Source organism: Hyla sarda, chromosome 1, assembly GCF_029499605.1.
Source record: "Hyla sarda isolate aHylSar1 chromosome 1, aHylSar1.hap1, whole genome shotgun sequence".
NCBI lineage: Eukaryota > Metazoa > Chordata > Amphibia > Anura > Hylidae > Hyla > Hyla sarda.
Genome location: NC_079189.1, coordinates 266,775,494 through 266,792,757, shown reverse-complemented (window position 1 = coordinate 266,792,757; position 17,264 = coordinate 266,775,494). Strand labels below are relative to the sequence as shown.

Genomic DNA, 17,264 nt, shown 5'->3' with positions numbered 1-17,264 from the left:
ATTTTAGTACCCTCAGAGAATTCCCTTCTCCACATTAGTGTTGTGGCTGAGAGATCCGCAAATATAGTTAAGTCTTTAAATCTCTCTGGCAAATATGGGGGTTCACGCATAGCAGTTATAATTTGTTCTTTTATATATATATTTAAAAAAATTAACTCTTACTATAACATCACATGGAATTTTTGGGTATAACTTAGATAATTTCGCTAAACGATGTGCCCGGTCTATGCAGAGATCTATATCAGTGGTATTTGGTAGAAGGGTTGAGAAAAATTCTTTAACAAAAGTATTTAAGTTTTCTATTCTGATAGTTTCTGGAACTCCTCTTATACGTAAGTTATTTCATCGGGTACGGTCCTCCGTATCCGCCAACTTTATTTTCATAGCTTCAAGTTCCTTCCCCATTTAAGTTAGAACTTCTGCCTTTTTATTATGTTCTTTAACAAGAGCATCCACTTTTTCCTCCACATGAGCTGTTCTCATCACTAAAGAATGGACTTCTGTTTGAATTCTTTTTAACAGCAGTACGCAGATCCATTTGTATAGAGGCCTTAACGTCTGCAAATAGAGCCACCATAGCAATGGTGAGGGTCCATTAATGTGGTACTCCGGCCCTGAGACATGTTATCTCCTATACAAAGGATAAGGGATAAGATGTCTCACCACGGGGGTCCCGCCACTGGGGACCCCCTGCAATCTTGTATTCGCCACCCACCTGTTTGAGCTGCATGCCGTGGAGTATCGTGACGTCACGACTCCGCCCCCGTGTGACGTCACCCCTGCTATGCAAGTCCAGGCGGGGGGTGACATGACACGGGGGCGGAGTCGTGACATCACGATACTACGGCCCCGTGGTCACCACCCGGCTGTTTGTGAGCTGGCACCGTGGCGTGCAGCTCAAACAGGTGGGTGGCGAATGCAAGATTGCGGGGGTCCCCAGCGGTGGGACCCCCACGGTGAGACATCTTATCCCCTATCCTTTGGATAGGGGATAAGATGTTTCGGGGCCGGAGTACCCCATTAAAGGCTGACATATTAGCTTGTGATGTAAGGTTAATAGTACAGTCTGAGGATTTAGTTGAGGCTGAGTGGAGTAGGGTAACGCCCCTGATACAATGTCCTCAGTTTGTATAATAGGGTATGCTTTTGGGGTGTGTGGCATTTTAGGAGATTGATCTAAGGCTGGGTTCACACCACGTTTTTGGCAATACGGGACTGCATACGGCTGGGGGGAGCTAAAACCGTGCGCTCCCGTATGCGGCCCGTATGTAATGTATTTCAATGAGCTGACTGGAGTGAAAAGATGACTCCGCTCGGCTCATTTTTGCCCTGTATGCGGTTTTCCCTCCGGACCTAAAACTGTGGTCAACCACGGTTTTAGGTTCGGTGGGAAAACTGCATATGGGGCAAAAATGAGCCGACTGGAGTCATCTTTTCACTCCGGTCGGCTCATTGAAGTATATTACTTACAGGTCGCATATGGCAGGGATACAGGAGCGCCCAGTTTTAGCTCCCCCCAGCCGTATGCGGTCCCGTATTGCCTAAAACGTGGTGTGAACCCAGCCTAACCCTACATCCTCTACATATACATTACTTTTGCTGTTCCCAGCTTCTTCAGTAGAGAAAAAATCTGATACTTTAAGAGGGTTCTTTTTTTTTCTTGTCTTTTTCTTTATCTTTACCAGCTTTTCGGGTACGCCCATTTCCATTTCTATGAGGGTTTGGGAGAGTTCACCACAATGTATCAACACTCCAATATGCTGGTGGTGGTTAGCAGAGCACACCCATCCAGCAGCCTCTGCCCTGTACCTCCGGTCATGCCCCCTGCACCTCTGGTCAACGCCCCCCTGAAGATGACAATTGTAAACATAGACGTAGGAAACAGGGGGCGCTCCCTTAGTTGACGTATACCGACTTGGTGTGACCCTCCACCACACCTAAGGGATATACTCACCAGATCTGATGGCAAGCCTTAGTCCCAGGGTTCCTGGGACCAATGTCTGCAGCGGAGTGGTGGGGGTATGGTTTTGGTAGGTATGGCTGCCGCACTCTGACCAGGACTGGACCCTTGCGCAAGGGCCAGTTTAAGCAACACATGAAAAATGGAGAAAATACGGTCTTAGAGGCACTGCGCACAAACGTGGTCACAAATGGGAGGACTCAAGCCAGCACAGGACAATAAATATTTTTATTGGATACAATGGACGACGCGTTTCGGCACACAGAGTGCCTTCCTCAGGTCCAAACATACAGTGCAATTTCAGGGGTGGATCAGATGCAAGATTGCACTTGTGGGGTTCCTGTGTTGGGACCCACGCCAGCACTGCTCAACACAGGAACCCCACAAGTGCAATCTTGTATCTGATCCATCCCTAAAATTGCACTGTATGTTTGGACCTGAGGAAGGCACTCTCTGTGTGCCGAAAGCGTCGTCCACTGTATCCAATAAAAATATTTATTGTCCTGTGCTGGCTCGAGTCCTCCCATTTGTGACCACGTTTGTGCACAGCGCCTCTAAGACTGTATTTTCTCCATTTTTCACGAATTGTAAACATACTAATTTTGGTGCATGTAGTTATAATTTTTTAAAGTAGTAAAATAAAATAAAACCTATATAAATAAGGTATCCTTGTAATTGTATGGACCTACAGAATAAAGATAAGGTGTCATTTTTACAGAAAAGCGCACTGCTTAGAATTGGAAGGCCGCAAAAGTTACAAAGTGGCAGTTGTTTTTCAATTTCGCTCCAAACTTTTTTTTTCTGGTTTCGCCGTAGATTTTGTGGTGAAATGATTGTAAAATTGGTGGCGCAAAAAACAAACCCTCATATGGGTCTGTAGGTGGAAAATTTTAAGCGCTATCATTTTTAAAAGGTGAGGAGGAAACAACAAAAGTGCAAAAATGAGAAAGCCCATGGTCCTGAAAGGGGTTAAATACTTGGGGGGTTCACACTACAGAATGTCAGGCAAGAAATATTCTAGCAAAAGATCCAGTCAGCCCTAGAAATGCACAGAAATTACAGGTCACCATAGATGGCAATGTATTCTGCACAGTATTCTGTCAAAAGAGTGAACAATATAATTATTTCTGTGAATATAAACGCCAGAAAGCTCCACTGCTGAAGTTCTACAGAATATCTCCAGGCAGAATTTCCATGCGCAGCAGTCAACGCCTGAATAAGCTGGCACTGTTTCCTTTCTGCATAATCAGGAAGTGTCAATGGGGGCAAAAAGGTCCCTTCTCATTGGCAAATTTAGTTAAAGGGGTACTCCGGTGGAATACTTTTTTTTTTATATGAACTGGTGCCAGAAAGTTAAACAGATTTGTAAATTAAAAGGACAGAAAAAAATTTGGTGCAGCTCACAATTATACACATACCGAGGTAACTTGGTGTGTTAAAAAAGTAACAATGGAAAAAGGAAATTTCCCCAACCATAAGGTAGGTGTTTGTATAGAATACAATAAGACCGTGCTTCAATTATTCTGTTGGTTTATTATAAATAATATCAAATAATTATAACAAATTCCACTCTCACAGGGCCCTTGTGGGAGAGAAAAATTTATTAAAATACAATAAATGACAATCAATACGCCACTGATATGGTAATTGCTGGTTATAGTGCAGAATAATATTCATTGAAAAATAGCAAGGCTTTGTTGAATGAAACAGTCCTTGATAATGTAACAATAATGGCCGTAGCACTGCTATATTGTCTCTGGTTAGATCCTTCTACATCAATTGTATCAAGTAATATTATAGACAGAATGAATTCTTTTACCAGTTCCTTTGATGCTCCGTTCAGCGATGGTTTACTTAACTGCAGATGCACTTGCAGAGAGTAGGTGCTGGCGTGCACCAACGGCGGCTGGTCCTGACGGCGCAGGGCCCTGGTGATGCCGCCCGATGGAATAGAGGAATTGAATGCAGAGCCTCGTGGTTTCGGCGTCTGATGTCAGAGCTGATGCGGGCTGAAGGAGCTAGGACTGGTTGAATGAAGGCTTGGATGTAGGTAAATGCTGGAGATGGATCACTCGTTCAGAGTTATAGGTGCTATCCAGATGGTGACTGTCCAAAGTCGTTTACCAGTAGATATATAGCAATAAAAGTCCTTTTTGCAATAAGTGGCGTAAAATTGCTTTTAAATTTTACGCCACTTATTGCAAAAAGGACTTTTATTGCTATATATCTACTGGTAAACGACTTTGGACAGTCACCATCTGGATAGCACCTATAACTCTGAACGAGTGATCCATCTCCAGCATTTACCTACATCCAAGCCTTCATTCAACCAGTCCTAGCTCCTTCAGCCCGCATCAGCTCTGACATCAGACGCCGAAACCACGAGGCTCTGCATACAATTCCTCTATTCCATCGGGCAACATCACACGGGGCCCTGCGCCGTCAGGACCAGCCGCCGTTGGTGCACGCCAGCACCTACTCTCTGCAAGTGCATCTGCAGTAAAGTAAACCATCGCTGAACGGAGCATCAAAGGAACTGGTAAAAGAATTCATTCTGTCTATAATATTACTTGATACAATTGATGTAGAAGGATCTAACCAGAGGCAATATAGCAGTGCTACGGCCATTATTGTTATATTATCAAGGACGGTTTCATTCAACAAAGCCTTGCTATTTTTCAATGAATATTATTTTGCACTATAACCAGCAATTACCATAGCAATTCAGTAGCGTATTGATTGTAATTTATTGTATTTTAATAAATTTTCTCTCCCACAAGGGACCTGCGAGAGTGGAATTTGTTGTTATTATTTGATATTATTTATAATAAACCAACAGAATAATTGAAGCACGGTCTAATTGTATTCTATACAAACACCTACCTTGAGGTTGGGGAAATTTCCTTTTTTCATAATATCCTTTTTTCACTGTTAGATTTGTAAATTATTTCTATTGAAAAATCTTAATCCTTTTAGTACTTTTCAGCAGCTGTATGCTACAGAGGAAATTCTTTGCTTTTTGAATTTCTTTTGTCTTGTCCACAGTGCTCTCTGCTGACACCTCTGTCCGTGTCAGGAACTGTGCAGAGCAGCATAGGTTTGCTATGGGTATTTTCTCCTGCTCTGGATAGTTCCTGATACGGGCATCAGGTTTCAGCAGAGAGCACAGTGGACAAGACAAAAAATAAATAAAAAAAATAAAGATTTTCCTCTGTAGCAAACAGCTGCTAAAAGGTACTGAAAGGATTTAGATTTTTTTTAATAGAGGTAATTTACAAATCTGATTAACTTTCTGGCTCCAGTTCATTTAAAAAAAAAAAAAAAAAGTTTTCCACCGGAGTACCCCTTTATGGGTCAGTGGGAATAGAGATATATATATATGTATATTTATTATTTGGATAATCCATTTGTGGACCACATGCGCTGGTACAGCAGATATATAGAGGATCTCATTATTCGAGAAGGCGGTCTATCTGCAGTGCCAGTGTATAAGAAGGCTATGTTCATATGGCCAGATATCTGCCTGAAATGTTTCTGGGCAGACATTCTGCAGGCTGCAGACGGCGGCAGAACAATGTTGCAAGCGGCATCTGCAGAAAGATTTGATATGTCGTAATTTCCGTGGTAGATATTTCCGCCAAGGAAATTCTGCCATGTGAATGGTGCAGCAATATCCAATTGAAAACAATGGCAGCAGAGCAGAATTTTTTAGCAGTATTCTTCAAAGATATTCCACCATGTGATCATAGCCTAAGGCTAGGTTCACACTGCGGAATCTCCCAACAGAAAAATTCCGTCTAGAGATTCCGAGTGAATCAGTCAGCGCGGACATTGCAGTCCCCAATAGACTGCAATGTGTTCCGTGAGTAGATCTGCCTGAAGAATGTGCACCGCAATTCTTGAAAGCAAATTTTCCGTTCACAAATACTGCTTCAAAAATTAAAAAGTGTGAATTGGTGAACGGAAAACCTATTCCCTAGAATGTAGATATCAGTAAGCAGAAATTCTGGATGCAATTTCAAAGCGGAATTGCAGGCAGAAATTCTGTAGTCAGAACCTAGCCTTAGGCTGGGTTTATGGGAGTGTTTTTTTGCCACAAGAGGAGAGTAGCACCTTATGGGTCGTGCTGCCTTGCACCAAAAGTAAATAAATGGGTAGGCACTGCAAGCCACCAGAGATGAGCGAATTTACAGTAAATTTGATTCGTCACGAACTTCTCGGCTCGGCAGATGATGACTTATCCTGCCTAAATTAGTTCAGCTTTCAGGTGCTCCGGTGGGCTGGAAAAGGTGGATACAGTCCTAGGAAAGAGTCTCCTAGGACTGTATCCACCTTTCCAGCCCACGGGAGCACCTGTAAGCTGAACTAATTTAGGCAGGATAAGTCATCAACTGCCGAGCCGAGAAGTTCATGACAAATCGAATTTACTGTAAGTTCGCTCATCTCTACAAGCCACTAATGGCCATGACTGTGACCCTACAATTGCATCTCAGATGGACTTCATCTGACTGACACTTTTGGGCAGTGCGACCATATTGACCTACCTCTGGTCATGGACGTCTTTAATGCGGGGCAAAAGGGGCAGCTGCCCTGGGCCCTGTCATTCCTGGGGGCCCAAAGCAGCTAGCCCTTTAGCCCCACGCTTAAGCAGCTAGCCATCGCCAAAAAGAAATTGTTTGTCAAGGGTCCAATCAAAATGAAAGATGGGTGCGCGACTGCGATTTTCTGTCACGCTGCCAAAATCATCACTGTAACCCCAGCCTAATCCCTGGTAGTTCAGTATCAGCTGTGTGGGTTGGAAAAAAAAAGAGCATGGCCATAAAGAATCCCTACAAGTCTATTTGTAATTATGGAGGCGTCCTGAATGTTGAAAATGACCTCTATTCCCAGCAGCAGCAGCAGCAGCAGCACACTGAATTGTGAAGATGGCTGTAGCTGCAGAAGAGGTAGCGTTTTCTTCTCTGACATCAGGACGCTCCGCCGCTCAAGCATCTTATCAGCAGGATCGGACCAATAAGCGGGCGCCGGGGAGGACCTAGAGGCTCTTTGTTATGGTCGCTCCCTTTGTGTACAGTGAAGTCACCTGTGCGGCTCTTTGTTATGGTCGCTCCCTTTGTGTACAGTGAAGTCACCTGTGCGGCTTGGCACAATACGTAACATACTTCCCTGGACAGTAGATCGTGTTTGCCACCACCCTGCCCGCCGATAATGGAGACACCGGAGAGGAGCTGGTGACATCTGCCGGGGTCCAGGTTGTGCACACTACTGCTGCGGTAATTGTTGTTTAGTGCGGTTTATAATGCGTTCATACAGCTGGGTGCAGTGTAGAAGCATTTCGTGATCTCCCATCATTTCACTGCCCTTTATTTATAGGGAACACATCCAACGTCTCGGCTTTCTGGGAGAGCACTGCATTAATAGCTCCCTTTACACAGGTGGGTCCTTAATCGCTTCTTTCCCGACCAGTGTGCCTCCAGCTGTTGCATATGTCACCCCCATGAACTATATATGTGGAAGGGATTATAAACTGTACTTGTTTGATACCGTAGTCCATTGTTTCCTAACCAGTGTGCCTCCAGCTGTTGCATATGTCACCCCCATGAACTATATATGTGGAAGGGATTATAAACTGTACTTGTTTGATATCCTAGTCCATTGTTTCCTAACCAGTGTGCTGCCAGCTGTTGCAAAACTACAACTCCCAGCATGCCAGCGGCTGTCTGGGGCATGCTGGAAGTTGTAGTTTTGCAACAGCTGGAGGCACAATGGTTGGCAAAAACTTTCCTAGCCAAATAAAAGTGTAGATAAAGTGGCATTTGAGGAGCAAATTTTGTTGTTTCACACTACACAATTTACAGTATAGCGTACAGTATGAGCGGATTAGGTTTTCACATCAGAGTATGCTGAGGATTCTTACACCATTGCTCATTCTGTCTTGGATAGTATAGTCCACAGCAAAAAATAATAATTGCAGAAATATTATTCCACAGCTAAATTTACTATATATTTACTATGCTACAACAAATGATGTAAAATCCACTATTGCTTTCAATAGCGAATGTTTAAAAATGCTGCACTGTTTCAAAAATTTTTCTGAAATAAGTTCACACGGTGGAATTTCCACAACTCCGCACAATTCCCGTTCAGCAAACTTTTCCTCTGGACAGGTTTTGATAAATCTCCCCCATAGAGCTTAATGGGATTCTGCCCACAATTCCGCAAAATTTAAAGACAGGTCTTTAAATTTTGCAGAATGCAGATTTTTCCCTGTGTAATTGGGACTGCAGAATTCCACTGTATAACTTAAAGTTTTGGGTGAATTCTGCCATGTGGACATGGCCTAGCACTGAAATCAATGGGAGCCTGAAAAAAAATTGCCACAGCAATTTTTAACAAAAGTCAAAAGTGTATTCAAAAGGAATGGATTGATGTAAAAGAAGGACTTAAAGGGGTTATCCAGGAAAAAACTTTTTTTTATATATCAGCTGGCTCCAGAAAGTTAAACAGATTTGTAAATTACTTCTATTAAAAAATCTTAATCCTTTCAGTACTTATGAGCTTCTGAAGTTAAGGTTGTTCTTTTCTGTCTAAGTAATCTCTGATGACACGTGTCTCGGGAACCGCCCAGTTTAGAAGAGGTTTGCTATGGGAATTTGCTTCTAAACTGGGCGGTTCCAAAGACACGTGTCATCAGAGATTACTTAGACAGAAAAGAACAACCATAACTTCAGAAGCTCATAAGTACTGAAAGGATTAAGATTTTTTAATAGAAGTAATTTACAAATCTGTTTAACTTTCTGGAACCAGTTGATATATAAAAAAAAGTTTTTTCCTGGAATACCCCTTTAACCCCTTAAGGACGCAGGACGTAAATGTACGTCCTGGTGAGGTGGTACTTAACGCACCAGGACGTACATTTACGTCCTGTGCATAACCGCGGGCATCAGAGCGATGCCCGTGTCATGCGCGGCTGATCCCGGCTGCTGATCGCAGCCAGGGACCCGCCAGCAATGGCCGACGCCCGCGATCTCGCGGGCGTCCGCCATTAACCCCTCAGGTGCTGGGATCAATACAGATCCCGGCATCTGCGGCAGTTCGCGATTTAAATGAACGATCGGATCGCCCGCAGCGCTGCTGCGGGGATCCGATCATTCGGAACGCCGGACGGAGGTCCCCTCTCCTTCCTCCGTCCGGCTCCCGGCGTCTCCTGCTCTGGTCTGTGATCGAGCAGACCAGAGCAGGAGATGACCGATAATACTGATCTGTTCTATGTCCTATACATAGAACAGATCAGTATTAGCAATCATGGTATTGCTATGAATAGTCCCCTATGGGAACTATTCAAGTGTAAAAAAAAATGTAAAAGTAAAAGTAAAAAAAAAGTGAAAAATCCCCTCCCCCAATAAAAAAGTAAAACGTCCGTTTTTTTCCTATTTTACCCCCAAAAAGTGTAAAAAACATTTTTTATAGACATATTTGGTATCGCCGCGTGCGTAAATGTCCGAACTATTAAAATAAAATGTTAATGATCCCGTACGGTGAACGGCGTGAACGAAAAAAAAATAAAGTCCAAAATTCCTACTTTTTTAATACATTTTATTAAAAAAAAAATTATAAAAAATGTATTAAAAGTTTTTTATATGCAAATGTGGTATCAAAAAAAAGTACAGATCATGGCGCAAAAAATGAGCCCCCATACCGCCACTTATACGGAAAAATAAAAAAGTTAGAGGTCATCAAAATAAAGGGATTATAAACGTACTAATTTGGTTAAAAAGTTTGTGATTTTTTTTAAGCGCAACAATAATATAAAAGTATATAATAATGGGTATCATTTTAATCGTATTGACCCTCAGAATAAAGAACACATGTCATTTTTACCATAAATTGTACGGCGTGAAAACAAAACCTTCCAAAATTAGCAAAATTGCGTTTTTCGTTTTAATTTCCCCACAAAAATAGTGTTTTTTGGTTGCGCCATACATTTTATGATATAATGAGTGATGCGCAAAAAACAAGCCCTCATACTAGTCTGTGGATGAAAATATAAAAGAGTTATGATTTTTAGAAGGCGAGGAGGAAAAAATGAAAACGTAAAAATTAAATTGTCTGAGTCCTTAAGGCCAAAATGGGCTTAAGGGGTTAAACTTCTCTTTCCTCATAGATCACCTCTGGTTTTGGCTAAAAAAAACAAAAAAAAACTGGCAAGTGGAAATTCAGCCAAGACCAAATTCAACACTGATGTTGATGTGGTTTTGTTTGAATTTTTTTCCCCTGTGAACGTACCCCTAAGATCTATAGCTCTTTTCTGTTGAGTAATTAGCATCCCGAACAATCAACATACATTTAAGATGTTTTAGGGAAGGGTCACATGTAATGGAATCTGCAGCATATTTTACGTTCCGGATCCACCGATGACCAGTCCCTATAGTGTGCCTCCTGCTGTCACTGTCTGCTCATAGCGCCATCGCAAGGGAAATGCTACCCCCCCCCCCCAAAAAAAAAAGGACTAATGTGGGGGACTACTGTATACTGCACCTAATGTGGGGGACTACTGTATACTGCACCTAATATGGGGGACTACTGTATACTGCGCCTAATGTGGGGGACTACTGTATACTGCGCCTAATGTGGGGGACTACTGTATACTGCGCCTAATGTGGGGGACTACTGTATACTGCACCTAATGTGGGGACTACTGTATACTGCGCCTAATGTGGGGGACTACTGTATACTGCGCTTAATGTGGGGGGACAACTGTATACTGCGAATAATGTGGGGGACTACTGTATACTGCGCCTAATGTGGGGGACTACTGTATACTGCGCCTAATGTGGGGGAACTACTGTATACTGCGCCTAATGTGGGGGAACTACTGTTTACTGCGCCTAATGTGGGGGAACTACTGTATACTGTGCCTAATGTGGGGGAACTACTGTATACTGCGCCTAATGTGGGGGAACTACTGTATACTGCGCCTAATGTGGGGGACTACTGTATACTGCGCCTAATGTGGGGGAACTACTGTATACTGCGCCTAATGTGGGGGAACTACTGTTTACTGCGCCTAATGTGGGGGACTACTGTATACTGCGCCTAATGTGGGGGACTACTGTATACTGCGCCTAATATGGGGGACTACTGTATACTGCGAATAATGTGGGGGACTACTGTATACTGCGCCTAATGTGGGGGACTACTGTATACTGCTCCTAATGTGGGGGACTACTGTATACTGCTCCTAATGTGGGGGAACTACTGTATACTGCACCTAATGTGGGGACTACTGTATACTGCGCCTAATATGGGGGACGACTGTATACTGCGCCTAATGTGGGGGAACTACTGTATACTGTGCCTAATGTGGGGGAACTACTGTTTACTGCGCCTAATGTGGGGGTACTGTATACTGCGCCTAATGTGGGGGAACTACTGTTTACTGCGCCTAATGTGGGGGACTACTGTATACTGCGCCTAATGTGGGGGACTACTGTATACTGCGCCTAATGTGGGAGAACTACTGTATACTGCGCCTAATGTGGGGGACTACTGTATACTGCCCCTAATGTGGGGGACTACTGTATACTGCCCCTAATGTGGGGGGACTACTGTACACTGCCCCTAATGTGGGGGGACTACTTTATACTGCCCCTAATGTGGGGGGACTACTGTATACTGCCCCTAATGTGGGGGGACTACTGTATACTGCCCCTAATGTGGGGGGACTACTGTATACTGCCCCTAATGTGGGGGGACTACTGTATACTGCCCCTAATGTGGGGGGGAACTACTGTATACTGTACCTAATGTGGGGGGGAACTACTGTATACTGCACCTAATGTGGGGGGGAGCTACTGTATACTGCACCTAATGTGGGGAGGGGGACTACTGTATACCGCACCTAATGTGGGGGGGGGACTACTGTATTCTGCACCTAATTGGGGGGGGGGGCTACTGTATAATGCACCTAATGTGGGGGGGGACTACTGTATACTGCACCTAATGTGGGGGGGGGGACTACTGTATACTGCACCTAATGTGGGGGAGGACTACTGTATACTGCACCTAATGTGTGGGGGGGTGACTACTGTATAATGCACCTATTGGGGGGGGGGACTACTGTATACTGCACCTATTGGTGGGGGGGACTACTGTATACTGCAACTATTGGTGGGGGGGGAACTACTGTATACTGCACCCATTGGTAGGAGGGGGGGGGGAGAACTACTGTATACTGCACCTATTGGTGGGGAGGGGGAACTACTGTATACTGCACCTATTGGTGGGGGGACTATACTGCCCCTAATGTGGAGAACTATACTGCCCCTAATGTGGAGAACTATACTGCACCTAATGTGGGGAACTATACTGCACCTAATGTGGGGGAACTACTGTATACTGCACCTAATGTGGGGGAACTATACTGCACCTAATGTGGGGGACTATGCTGCACCTAATGTGGGGGAACTACTGTATACTGCACCTAATGTGGGGGAACTATACTGCACCTAATGTGGGGGACTATGCTGCACCTAATGTGGGGGAACTATACTGCACCTAATGTGGGGAGAACTATACTGCACCTAATGTGGGGAACTACTGTATACTGCACCTAATGTTGGGGAACTATACTGCACCTAATGTGGGGGAACTACTGTATACTGCGCCTAATGTGGGGGACTACTGTATACTGCTCCTAATGTGGGGGACTACTGTATACTGCTCCTAATGTGGGGGAACTACTGCATACTGCACCTAATGTGGGGACTACTGTATACTGCGCCTAATGTGGGGGACTATTGTATACTGCGCCTAATGTGGGGGGACAACTGTATACTGCGAATAATGTGGGGGACTACTGTATACTGCGCCTAATGTGGGGGACTACTGTATACTGCGCCTAATATGGGGGACTACTGTATACTGCGCCTAATGTGGGGGAACTACTGTATACTGTGCCTAATGTGGGGGAACTACTGTTTACTGCGCCTAATGTGGGGGTACTGTATACTGCGCCTAATGTGGGGGAACTACTGTTTACTGCGCCTAATGTGGGGAAACTACTGTATACTGCGCCTAATGTGGGGGACTACTGTATACTGCGCCTAATGTGGGGGAACTACTGTATACTGCGCCTAATGTGGGGGACTACTGTATACTGCGCCTAATGTGGGGGAGAACTGTATACTGCGCCTAATGTGGGGGACTACTGTATACTGCGCCTAATGTGGGGGGACTACTGTATACTGCCCCTAATGTGGGGGGACTACTGTATACTGCCCCTAATGTGGGGGGACTACTGTATACTGCCCCTAATGTGGGGGGGAACTACTGTATACTGTACCTAATGTGGGGGGGAACTACTGTATACTGCACCTAATGTGGGGGGGAGCTACTGTATACTGCACCTAATGTGGGGAGGGGGACTACTGTATACCGCACCTAATGTGGGGGGGGGACTACTGTATTCTGCACCTAATTGGGGGGGGGGGGCTACTGTATAATGCACCTAATGTGGGGGGGGACTACTGTATACTGCACCTAATGTGGGGGGGGGGACTACTGTATACTGCACCTAATGTGGGGGAGGACTACTGTATACTGCACCTAATGTGTGGGGGGGTGACTACTGTATAATGCACCTATTGGGGGGGGGGACTACTGTATACTGCACCTATTGGTGGGGGGGACTACTGTATACTGCAACTATTGGTGGGGGGGGAACTACTGTATACTGCACCCATTGGTAGGAGGGGGGGGGGAGAACTACTGTATACTGCACCTATTGGTGGGGAGGGGGAACTACTGTATACTGCACCTATTGGTGGGGGGACTATACTGCCCCTAATGTGGAGAACTATACTGCCCCTAATGTGGAGAACTATACTGCACCTAATGTGGGGAACTATACTGCACCTAATGTGGGGGAACTACTGTATACTGCACCTAATGTGGGGGAACTATACTGCACCTAATGTGGGGGACTATGCTGCACCTAATGTGGGGGAACTACTGTATACTGCACCTAATGTGGGGGAACTATACTGCACCTAATGTGGGGGACTATGCTGCACCTAATGTGGGGGAACTATACTGCACCTAATGTGGGGAGAACTATACTGCACCTAATGTGGGGAACTACTGTATACTGCACCTAATGTTGGGGAACTATACTGCACCTAATGTGGGGGAACTACTGTATACTGCGCCTAATGTGGGGGACTACTGTATACTGCTCCTAATGTGGGGGACTACTGTATACTGCTCCTAATGTGGGGGAACTACTGCATACTGCACCTAATGTGGGGACTACTGTATACTGCGCCTAATGTGGGGGACTATTGTATACTGCGCCTAATGTGGGGGGACAACTGTATACTGCGAATAATGTGGGGGACTACTGTATACTGCGCCTAATGTGGGGGACTACTGTATACTGCGCCTAATATGGGGGACTACTGTATACTGCGCCTAATGTGGGGGAACTACTGTATACTGTGCCTAATGTGGGGGAACTACTGTTTACTGCGCCTAATGTGGGGGTACTGTATACTGCGCCTAATGTGGGGGAACTACTGTTTACTGCGCCTAATGTGGGGAAACTACTGTATACTGCGCCTAATGTGGGGGACTACTGTATACTGCGCCTAATGTGGGGGAACTACTGTATACTGCGCCTAATGTGGGGGACTACTGTATACTGCGCCTAATGTGGGGGAGAACTGTATACTGCGCCTAATGTGGGGGACTACTGTATACTGCGCCTAATGTGGGGGACTACTGTATACTGCCCCTAATGTGGGGGGACAACTGTACACTGCCCCTAATGTGGGGGGACTACTGTATACTGCCCCTAATGTGGGGGGAACTACTGTATACTGCACCTAATGTGGGGGGGAGCTACTGTATACTGCACCTAATGTGGGGGGGGGACTACTGTATACCGCACCTAATGTGGGGGGGGGGACTACTGTATACCGCACCTAATGTGGGGGGGGGGGACTACTGTATTCTGCACCTAATTGGGGGGGGGGACTACTGTATACTGCACCTAATGTGGGGGGGGACTACTGTATACTGCACCTAATGTGGGGGGGGGACTACTGTATACTGCACCTAATGTGGGGGAGGACTACTGTATACTGCACCTAATGTGGGGGGGACTACTGTATACTGCACCTAATGTGTGTGGGGGGGTGACTACTGTATACTGCACCTATTGGGGGGGGACTACTGTATACTGCACCTATTGGTGGGGGGACTACTGTATACTGCAACAATTGGTGGGGGGGGGAACTACTGTATACTGCACCCATTGGTAGGAGGGGGGGGGGGGAGAACTACTGTATACTGCACCTATTGGTGGGGAGGGGGAACTACTGTATACTGCACCTATTGGTGGGGGGACTATACTGCCCCTAATGTGGAGAACTATACTGCCCCTAATGTGGAGAACTATACTGCACCTAATGTGGGGAACTATACTGCACCTAATGTGGGGGAACTACTGTATACTGCACCTAATGTGGGGGAACTATACTGCACCTAATGTGGGGGACTATGCTGCACCTAATGTGGGGGAACTACTGTATACTGCACCTAATGTGGGGGAACTATACTGCACCTAATGTGGGGGACTATGCTGCACCTAATGTGGGGGAACTATACTGCACCTAATGTGGGGAGAACTATACTGCACCTAATGTGGGGAACTACTGTATACTGCACCTAATGTTGGGGAACTATACTGCACCTAATGTGGGGGAACTACTGTATACTGCGCCTAATGTGGGGGAGCTATACTCTTTACCTAATGTGGGGGAACTATACAATAATATAAAATTGTACTATTCTGATCCCTATAACTCTTATATTTTTCTGTATATGGGGATGTGAGGGTCATTTTTTGCGCTGAGATTTGTAGTTTTTGTCTGTACCATTTTTGTTTTGATGGGACTTTTCAATAGCTTTTAGATATTTTTTATAGTATTTGAAGTGACCAAAATGTTCAAATCTGGTTAGTGCACTATTATGACTTTTGGGGCCCCACTTTTGATTTTGACTAAGCCTAAAACAGGCCCTGGTGGCAGCAGAATGCAGGCGGAGACAGAGGCAGCAGTGAAGATCTGCTAAGTGATCTTCACTGCTACCTTGTATTTTCAAATGCTGTCTGGGCATGCTGGGAGTTGTAGTTTTGCAACATCTGGAGGGCTACAGTTTGGACATTACTGTATAGTGGTCTCCAAACTATGCACTTCCAGATGTTGCAAAACCACAACTCCCAGCATGCCCAGACAGTCCAGGCATGCTGAGCATTGTAGTTCTGCAACATCTGTCCCTTCAGATGTTGCTGAACTACAACTCCCATCATGCCTGGACAGTCTCTGTATGCTGGGAGTTGTAGTTTTGCAATATCTGGAAGGGCACAGTTTGGAGACCACTATACAGTAATGTCCAAACTGTAGCCCTCCAGATGTTGCAAAACTACAACTCCCAGCATACATAGACAGTCCAGGCATGCTGTGGGTTGTAGTTTAGCAACATCTGAAGGGCCAGATGTTGCAGAACTACAACTCCCAGCATGCCTGGGAATGCTTGGAGTTAAAGTTTTCGGCTGTCCGGGCAAGCTGGGAGTTGTAGTTTTGCAACAACTGGAGGCACACTGGTTGAGAAACATGGTCTGTTTCCTAACTCTGTGTTTCCCAACCAGTGTGACTCCAGCTGTTGCAAAACTACAACTCCCAGCATGCACTGACTGACCATACATGCTGGGAGTTGTAGTTTTGCGACAGCTGGAGGTACACTGGTGCGGAAACACTGTGGTAGTCTGTTATCTAACTTAGTGTTTCCCAACCAGTGTGCCTCCAGCTTTTTTATAACTACAACTCCCAGCATGAACGGTCTGTCGGTGCATGCTGGGAGTTGTAGTTTTGCAACAGCTGAAGGTTTGGACCCCAACCCCCAAGTGAATGTTACAGGGTACACACACACGGGCGGGGGTTTACAGCGAGTAGCCCCTCAAGTTTGAGTTGCGGCAGCTGACACTCCCAGCAGGAAATTCGCTGTAAACCCCCACCCATATGAATGTACCCTAAAAACACTACACTATGCTACACCTACACAAAATAAAGGGTAAAAAAAACACTACATATATACACACCCTTACACTGCCCACCCCCTCCCCCAAATAGAAATTTAAAACGTCTCGCATGACAGTGTTTCCAAAACGGAGCCTCCAGCTGTTGCAAAATAACTCCCAGTATTGCCGGACAGTCATTGACTGTCCAGGCATGCTGGGAGTTTT

General features: G+C 45.3%; 1 protein-coding gene across 7 annotated transcripts in view; it reads left to right on the top strand.

Moving 5' to 3' along the window:
- The window catches only part of MPND (MPN domain containing), a 358,148-nt gene that overhangs the window by 42,447 nt on the left and 298,437 nt on the right, over nucleotides 1-17,264 (top strand). For 2 of the 7 annotated variants that reach the window (XM_056571939.1, XM_056571947.1), the window contains exons 1-2: nucleotides 6,891-7,233; nucleotides 7,334-7,395. The exons of 2 other annotated variants lie outside the window; for them this stretch is intronic. The gene's annotated coding sequence lies outside the window, so the exon portion shown is untranslated. Of the gene's footprint in view, nucleotides 1-6,887; nucleotides 7,234-7,333; nucleotides 7,396-17,264 lie in introns of those variants that run through there. 3 more of the 7 variants (XM_056571983.1, XM_056571930.1, XM_056571925.1) reach the window with 3 other exon arrangements.